Source organism: Lactuca virosa, chromosome 7 (assembly GCF_052849685.1).
Source record: "Lactuca virosa cultivar CGN04683 chromosome 7, Lactuca_virosa_CGN04683_v6, whole genome shotgun sequence".
Classification (NCBI taxonomy): domain Eukaryota; kingdom Viridiplantae; phylum Streptophyta; class Magnoliopsida; order Asterales; family Asteraceae; genus Lactuca; species Lactuca virosa.
The window spans coordinates 50,545,728-50,554,863 of NC_136432.1; positions in this window are offsets into that span (position 1 = coordinate 50,545,728).

Sequence of the window (9,136 nt, forward strand, 5' to 3'; positions counted from 1 at the left end):
AAGACCAACTCGAAAAAGACTAGTCTTAAAGAAAAGACCGAAAAAAAACCGACCATAACCAACCAAAACTGATCGAAAACCAAAACCAATAAATAAAAACCATCTAAGAAAAATGAACCGACCCAAAAATATACACGGCCTAAAATCACATACGCGCCAAGCCCACTAAATTAGCTCAGCTCACTCTAGAAAGTCTAGGCTACACATAGATCTGAAATCTTGTGGAAAAGGCCTTGAACGCATAGGCCACATTGTTTGGGCTTAAATATCAATATCATTAGCAATATATCATAGCAGCAATTAGCCCTCACGTCTCAATATTTTTGTCTCATACGCTTTTATCATTTATGTAAATATAATTTTTAATTTCTTAATATTATATAACTGGCATTAAATTAGATAAAATATTTAAGAGGTGAAATAGACGGAGCTGTTATTAATGCATAATAATGTTGTTAAATCCCGACTTGTTTTCGATTAGTTTCTAGACATTATTATGTGGGCGGTTTGGTGCCACCTAAACGATTATCTTAGTCTATACAATTAGTGAAGCTTGAGAAGCCAATGAACTTTTAACAAATTGAACAAATTCTCTTTATAAAAACTATTTGATAAACGAATAATATTATATTAGTCATATTAACATAATTGGTTATGATATTAATCGTATTTACTTAATTTGTTATGATATTAAACATATTTAATTTTTTTAAATTTATATGATTTATAATTTATGGTCTCCAACTAATCACTAATTAATACCTGATTAGGCCATTAGGCCAACTGATACCTAACCGTTAGTCAACCTAATACATAATTGTTAGTGTTAATCGACTGACTTAATATCATTTAACGACTTTTTCAATCTTAATGCATAATAAGTGTTATGAAATCCATTTAGCGACTTTTTCAATCTTAATGCATAAGTGTTATGAAATTCATATACCTAGCTATGTACCTAAAATAATGTTCTCAATATTGCTCTAGAGGTTAGTGTCATAGGTTGGTGTGTATGAGTCTTTTTCTTAACATCAATTTTTTGTCACATGGTATGTCATATCATCCTCCGCACCAACCATTTTAGGTATAAAATTGTCACCACACCTCCACACCAAAATAATTCCATGTCATCATCTTTTCTTTTCTAAAATAATTATAAAAACAAATATAATTTATAAAACATACTATTTAAATAAAACATATCATTTAAATAAAAATATAACATGTAATTACAAAATTTGTTTCTAAATATACTACTCATTGTCATCTTAGCATCATAGATATGATCCACAAAGTCTTCTCAAAGTTGTCCATATTTTTGTATTTCTTAAATATCAACGACTTTGTAAATATTTCGTTGAACCTGTTTGCAATTGCATGTGTCGGAGCTCCGTTGGCATATATTGTGCAATATTATGTCATTTATCTTCCACCACTATGTTATTGATTATGATACATTCATACATAATATATCGTAGAATTTCCATCTCAAATGGTCGTGTCGCATGTTCTACTATGTGTCACTTCGCCTTTAGAACTTCAAAAACATATTTTACGTCCTTACGTGCTACTTCTTGTTTTCTCTTGAAGAATTCTTCTATTGGTTCCGGTGGGTATCAGACTGTCTTCACGAATATGGAATACGCATGATATATTCCATCCGTAAAGTAATACCAAAACTTATATTCGTTTCCATTAACCGTGAAAAAAACATCTGGTGCCTTTACTGGCAAAATATCTTTGGATATTTGTGATTGATCAAGAATGTTGACATCGTTGTTGGAACCCGCAACCCCGAAATAAGCATGCAAAATCCACAAATCTTGGGAACCAACAACCTCTAATACCAACAAAGGCGTGCCATGAGGAACACTTGCAAACTGCCCTCTCCATGTCTGGGGACAATTTCTTCAATCCTAATGTGTGCAATCAATGCTTCCAGTCATACCCGAAAACCATGTCTCACTTAATGTGCCGCATATAGTTGTTGCATATTATTCAACTAAGGTTTTTGAAAATAAACGTCACCAAATGTTTCAGCAACACCTTTTGACAATCTATACAAACTTTCTTTTGTAGTCAGCCATGCATTCTCATAGAATCATCAATGGAATCAAATGACTCCTCGTAAATCGTCAACCGAATTGCCGCAACATATTTCTACAACCCTATGAATCCTCACCTACCTCTAACATCATATCTCAATTTTGAAAAAGCTATACCCAAATATATATTTAATAGGTAAAAATTTGTATTTATTTTGTATAAAGATATACTTAATATGAATAAAAATGAAAGAAGCGAAACCACGCTCTAAGGTGTTGGATATCCATGTAAACACACTCAAACTAAATCTACGTTTTAAATCATTTGACTTGTATATGCAATTATCTGCAAAGTAATCGTGATATAGTCGTTCGTGTCTTTCCTCGTGATTTCTATTTAACATTGCGCTTCTAGCTTGTTAGTAGAGGAGCTACATCTTCTTCTAGTAGCGTGTTAGTGTAATAGTCGTACATCATAGTGATGAACATATCATCATCATTAAATGACAAGTTAAGCGGATCCATAATAAAGAAAATTTGTTGAAATTTGTATAAAAAGATAAGATAATAACAAGAGTTGTGTAGAAAATAACAAGAGTTGTGTATAAAAAAATATATGAGGTTTTGTTATATTTGTAAGAAAAAATATATAATTTTTTATTGCATTTGATCATTTGGAACGGTTATGCGAATTAATTCTATCATGTTGAACAACATTATACTCGTAACGTCTCTTGCCTTAACGACTAAGAGGGGTGGTGTTTGCTTGGCCTTAACAACATTGAGGCCTTGCCGGATCGGCACCTCCACGACATCTTTGACTATGAAAACATTCATAAAAATTTCTTTTCTAATTCAACCGATCACACCATTATTTTTTAACGATCCATCACAACATCAATTAACATGAACATGTTGTAAGTAGAGATTTATAAACCGGACTTATTTTTTATATAATCGGTTTTCATATAACTTGATCGCATTTAACTTCGACGGTTTTCAAAAACTCTGAAGGACCGAATTTTTAGCAGGTTATGAAAATATTGGATTTTTATCTAAAAAAATGCAACTTTTTTATCAGGTATCATTGGAATAGAAATAATGTATCATATTTTTTATGTTGGGAAATTTATTGGGGGTTAAATTTGAATATCACTTAGAAAAATAAAATAAAAATTGGATAAATCCAACAACCAAATTTTTTAAAAACTGGTTTTGTCAGATCCATAAGTGACTTGACCGGGTATATACACATTCCATCCAAAAACGGAAACCCTGCCCAATTTAACTGAAGTCTAGTTTCAATAAAACCAAACCGGATTTTAAGAAAGAGTAAATTACACGAATGGTCCCTATGGTTTGGGATAATTTGCATGTTTGATCTATAACTTATTTTTTTAACTCGGAAGGTCCTTACTATTTCTTTTTGTTACGCGCTTGGTCCCCACTGTTTGTTTTTGTTACGCGCTTGGTCCCTGTCTTACCTAAAAAGACTACTATTTAAATAAAGAAAAATTGTGGGGTAGGTAAGGTAAGGTGAGGGGATAGAGTTGGGGGTGTGTTTATTTAAATAGTTTAAAAAAATCAATGGCAAAATAGTCTTTTTAGGTAAGACAGGGACCAAGCGCGTAACAAAAACAAACAGTATGACCTTCCGAGTTAAAAAAATAAGTTAATGACAAAACGTACAAATTACCCTAAACCATAGGGACCATTCGTGTAAATTACTCTTTAAGAAATTTGTTTCGGTTTTAACTAGGTTTTGTGCATCTCTACTTCTAAGAAGAAAAGGTAATTATAATTAAGAGATCATTTAGAAAATAATTATTTAAAAAAGAAACATAAAAGTAAATACACATATTCTTTCTAAAAATAAATAAATACAAATAATTATTCGTTTATACTTGAAACACTATCACTTACTTTTCAATTGATTTATAGATTTCGAACATATTCAAAGATAAACACCCAGAAAAAAAAAAACCTATTGAAGCCGAATTTAAGTCTCGCGTTTACATTTCTAGTGTGATGTCTATGTGATTGAATAAAAAGCAAAGGAAACTGTAGATATTATTTTATATTGTCAAATACCGAGTTTTCAAATGATAAAAAAAGTCTCATTGTAGATACTTTGTCCACAGAAATTTGAAAATGTTTATATGTTTTTATTTTCAAATCAAATTGATCTTAAGGCTCATGACAACTCTTTTTAATGGTCAAAAATTAATAAAAATCAAACATAACCGAAAGAAATTCTTAAATAAATAAATATATTTGAACAATAATAAAATGTTTATTGGTTACTGACAGGGTTGTAAAGGAGCATGAACAATGGTTGTTCATGTTGGTTCGTGTAAGTTAGTCGAACAAACGAACGATTTTTCTTGTTAATGTTTGTTTGTTTTACAAATTACATTGCCCGTATTCATTCGTTTATGTTCGTGAACATGCTGAACGAACATAAAAGAACGAACGGAGATAAACAAATATAATTGGACATATAATATAGTCATGTAATCAAACATGGTTGAAGATATACGAACATAAAAGGAACTTAAATGAACGAACATAAACAAAGGTAAACGAACAATATAAACGAAAGTTCAATAAGATAATTAAACGAACGGGACCAATGTTCATATTTGTTTGTTTAACTAAACGAACGATAACTTGTGTTCATGTTCGTTAATTTATTAAATAAACGAACATAAACGAATTTTTCGACGAATGATTCACGAACAGTTCACTAAACGTCCGATTCGTTTACAGCTCATTAATAGCAATTCAAGTCTATCTTATGAACTTTCAAATGTAAAGTTGTCGGTAGGTACAAAAAATTTTAAAAAGTAATGGCCCTTTTTGAACCATTCAAACATGAGGTGTAATGAATGTAAAATATCAATAATTTGTGGTTGTTGCAAAAAAAAAAAAAACTAGTTAACCACTAACCATGCACACCAACATGAGTAGGGATGTCAAAACTCCCGTGGGACCCCGCTTTCGTGGGATCCTGATTTCATACGGGATTAATTCTTTTAAAAAAAATTGGGGATGGGGCGGGGAGTGAGATTAAACCCCGTTTTATTTTCGGGACCGGGGCGGGAGTGGGTATTTCCGTCCCGTACTCCCGCGGGGGCTTCGTTTGTATATTTATATCAAAACATATAATTAATATAAAAATATATATAAACAATAACAATACATTATCTAATTTTAAGGTTTCTTGACTCTCTTCCACTTCACAACATACAACGATACGATAGTGAATTGGCCATATTTTTGGACATGTCGTACTTTTTTTTGTAGTGTTGGATTTGTCGTATTTTATATTTGTAAGTTTGTTGGATTTGTTGTTTTGTAATGTTGGATTTTTAATTTTTTATTTGTTAAAGAACTAGATTTTAAGCTTTTAAAGTTATGAAAAATAGTTTCCTTAGACCAAAATATAACAATTTATTTTAGCAAAAGAAGTCAATTTTAAGCCTATAAAACGGGGGAACAGGAGCGGGATCGGGGGTGATGAAGGTATTCGGAGGGCGGGATTGGGGGCTATGTAAACGAGGTATTCGGGGGCAGGGGCAATAACTGATTTCCGGGGCGGGGGCGGGGGCAGCTATTTCTGTTCCCGTTTGGTGTCGTTAACATCCCTAAATATGAGGGGTTAATTTAAGAATGAGTTTTTTTATGTACCCCAAATTCCCTCATTTTTTTTTGTATGTGTCTTTTTCCTATTATTTTTTTAATATTCTTAGTAAATACATAATGTTTTTTTATTGGACTATCCTCGTGATTATTTATTTATTTTTATTTATTTTTGTTTTTATTATTTTTAATAAATCTATTATTATTATTATTAATATTATTATTATCATGGCGGAATTAAGAAAATTAAGACAGAATATACCTGAATGATGCGTCGGAATGGATTGACGATGGATTGATTGTCTGGGTTTGATATGTTTATATGAATATATGGATATGTTTGGATAGGGTTCTGCTATTCAGAAATAGAAAATCTATTTCAACAGAAGATTGAGATCAACTCAAATCTTATAATCACAAATCACTGTGCTTTATTTACTAAGGGCAAAGCCCTTTATATAGGCTCCAAAGAGCCGTTTACACACGGTATCTTTACATTATTGCAATCGTATGATTGCAAGAAGACAAACTACTTTACATAAGACTTTATGTCACATTATAATAATGCTACACACTTATTGAATCGTTATCTTCAAAGATGTCTTCTTCTTTAATAATTCTTTCTTTTGTCATGTCTTACGTCATTCCTCCCGCCTTCGAAAAGACATGCTTTTTTAACGTTAATCCTCCATGAATGGTGTCTCTTCTGTATTTTCTGAACAGTGACTGCAATTGTGTCTTGGAGCATGCATAATATGTTTGCAAAGTTGTTTCTTGATATCATCGGGTAATTCAGCCAGTTGATGAGAAAATTTTTCGAAAGGTTGTTCGAATGTTTCAATTGCTTTCATTGCTTCCGGAGTAATTTCATTGTCTGTTAAAGAGTAGATAATGAAAGTTTTACTAGCATAATTTACTCTGATTCTTGACCTTTGATCTTTACCGTTGCCAATGCGTGATGATGCTAAATAAACACCGGCAAGTGCAAAGATTAGATGCTCTTGTGTTGGGGATTCACGGGGTAGATCATCTTTTGTTGGTTTTGAGCCATTGCTTATTCCCATGTTTGCAAAAGTAATACTTGGGACAATTAGTTGAGAATCTTCATCAAAAATTGGGTAGCTAGAATGCATTTTGATGAATAATCCTCTTTCTTGTTTTGCAAAACGTATTTTATAATTTCTGATGATAGTTTGCACAGCAGAAGGAAATTCGCTGATGCAGTGTAGATTGGTGCCTTCTAGATAGATGGTGTCGATGAACCCATGAATAAAATAATCCCATAAAGTCATAGGATCTGATAAGTCGGCTAAGAAGACTGCTTTAGGACCTGGTCGTCTGGCTACTGGGTAAAAGCCCATCAGAGAATGGACTTCGGTGTATGAGATTAGGCTATCCCATAATTCGGCAAATTTTTTGGCAGATGGTTTTTTCATGGCTTCTTTTTCTTTGGTTGATAGAATGGATTCAAGGGCAATTTTTGCATTTAATTGGTTAAGGGATCTTGGGATGGATACAGGTTTTTGTGGTGTGAAGCTGGTCATAGGTTTTTGTGGTGTTAGGAGAACTGTTTTTGAACATTCTACGTTATCTTTTATTACTGCTTTGTATGCTTCGTTGTATGCGGCTTCTGCTTCATTTTTCGTTTTGTAGCTTTTGTGAATGATATTTTTTTCAAGAATATATGAACTGGTGATTCCCCAATTGTCATATACTCCTTTGTTTTCTCCGTTGAAAATCACGTACCATTTCTTTATATTTTTATGATCTGCTTGAAGTGGTGGATATTCTTCTGGATTTATAGGTTGTTTTTCTGTCTTGAGCATTGTTTGTGGCTGACTATCATCGGATGAAATTTCTTGAATGTCTTTTTTTGGTTACTTCGTTGTTGAACTGCTAGCTGCTTCTTCTTTAGGTATTGATTGAGATGATAGAATTTGTATTGTTTGTCGTAGTTGTTCTTTTTCTCGTCTGACTGCTTCGAGTTGTCTGACTAATGATGCTTCTTGATCTTCTTTCTGTTTGAACTGGTGTTTGATTTGTTTCATGATTGCTTCCATTTCGATATATCTGTTGATTGAATATTTGCGTCTCTTGGGTACCTGAATAATTGCTTAATGGTGTATGTTTTAAATGATATGAGAATTTTCATATCAATGTATGTTTTTGGTGATATAATCATATCATTGTATGCTTTTGGTGATATATTCATATCACTGTATGCTTTTGGTGATATATTCATATCACTGTATGCTTCTGGTGATATTTTCATATCACTGTATACTTTTGGTGATATTTTCATATCACTGTATATTTTATCATTGTTTACTTCAGATAAGTTAGATATAAGGTTTCCCTTACTATCTAATTCCAATAATACTTCTTCCATATGATTATTTACCTGCATCTTAATCAGAATCAGTTGTATATGCATAAATATCTATCTCTGAATCTATATTTGAATCTTCTATGGGTTCGTATCCAAGGTCGTATGCAATTTTTAATATATTTGTTTCTTTTTCTTTTTTAGTCTTTTTTGGGCATTCATAGGCTTTGTGTCCTTCTTCTTGACATATCCAACATTTACAGTCTTTTTTATTTGATGGACAATAATTTGTTTTGGATTGATATTTTTGTTTATATTGTTTTCTATTCCGGAAGTATTTTCTTTCCCCTTGTTTATAATATTCTTTGTATTTAGGTTTATATGTTTGTTTTTTCCAAATTTTCTTTTTACTTTGTTGTTTTTCTTTACAACCATATTGATTTACTTTGTTAGAAAGGATGTCACAACATAAATCAATTTTTACATCTTGTGCTGTTTTTTGTTCTAAACATTTTTTCTGCATCCATGCTTTTAATATGCTTATTCGTGCTCCTAAGGTGTCTGCAACTTTATTTTGTTGTAATGCTTCTTGGAAATCTTTTATTACACTTTGGCTTACTAATGATGGTAATTTTTGATAGAACATATCTAATGCTGCCTTTTTTCTAGTGGAATCTAAATTATAATAATGTTCAGAATATTCACATATAAATGGTTCTAAATAACACATATTACAAATTCGTAAATTAGTTAAATGCCATAATGATTCTAATTGAAAAGCTTCTTTTGATATTTTATCTTCAATTTGTTTTCCTATGAATTCCTGAATAAGACGGCTTAATACATTTTTAAATGTTTCCATAGCATCAGTGGTGGCTATCATCATTGTTTCGTTTTCATCAAGAGATGAAAGAAAACGATATGCGTTACCTTGTGTTTTATGAATGATATAATTAAGAAAATGTTTTGGGTGTAAATTTCTTAATTCTTCGGTTAACTGAATTTGTACTCCCATTTTATTACTCCATTCTTGAATTTTTGCTTCAGGATTTTGGTCACAATCAATAAAAAGAATATCTGAATTTGTTGGAAATGTAAATAACTTAGGTATGTATTGAGGAGG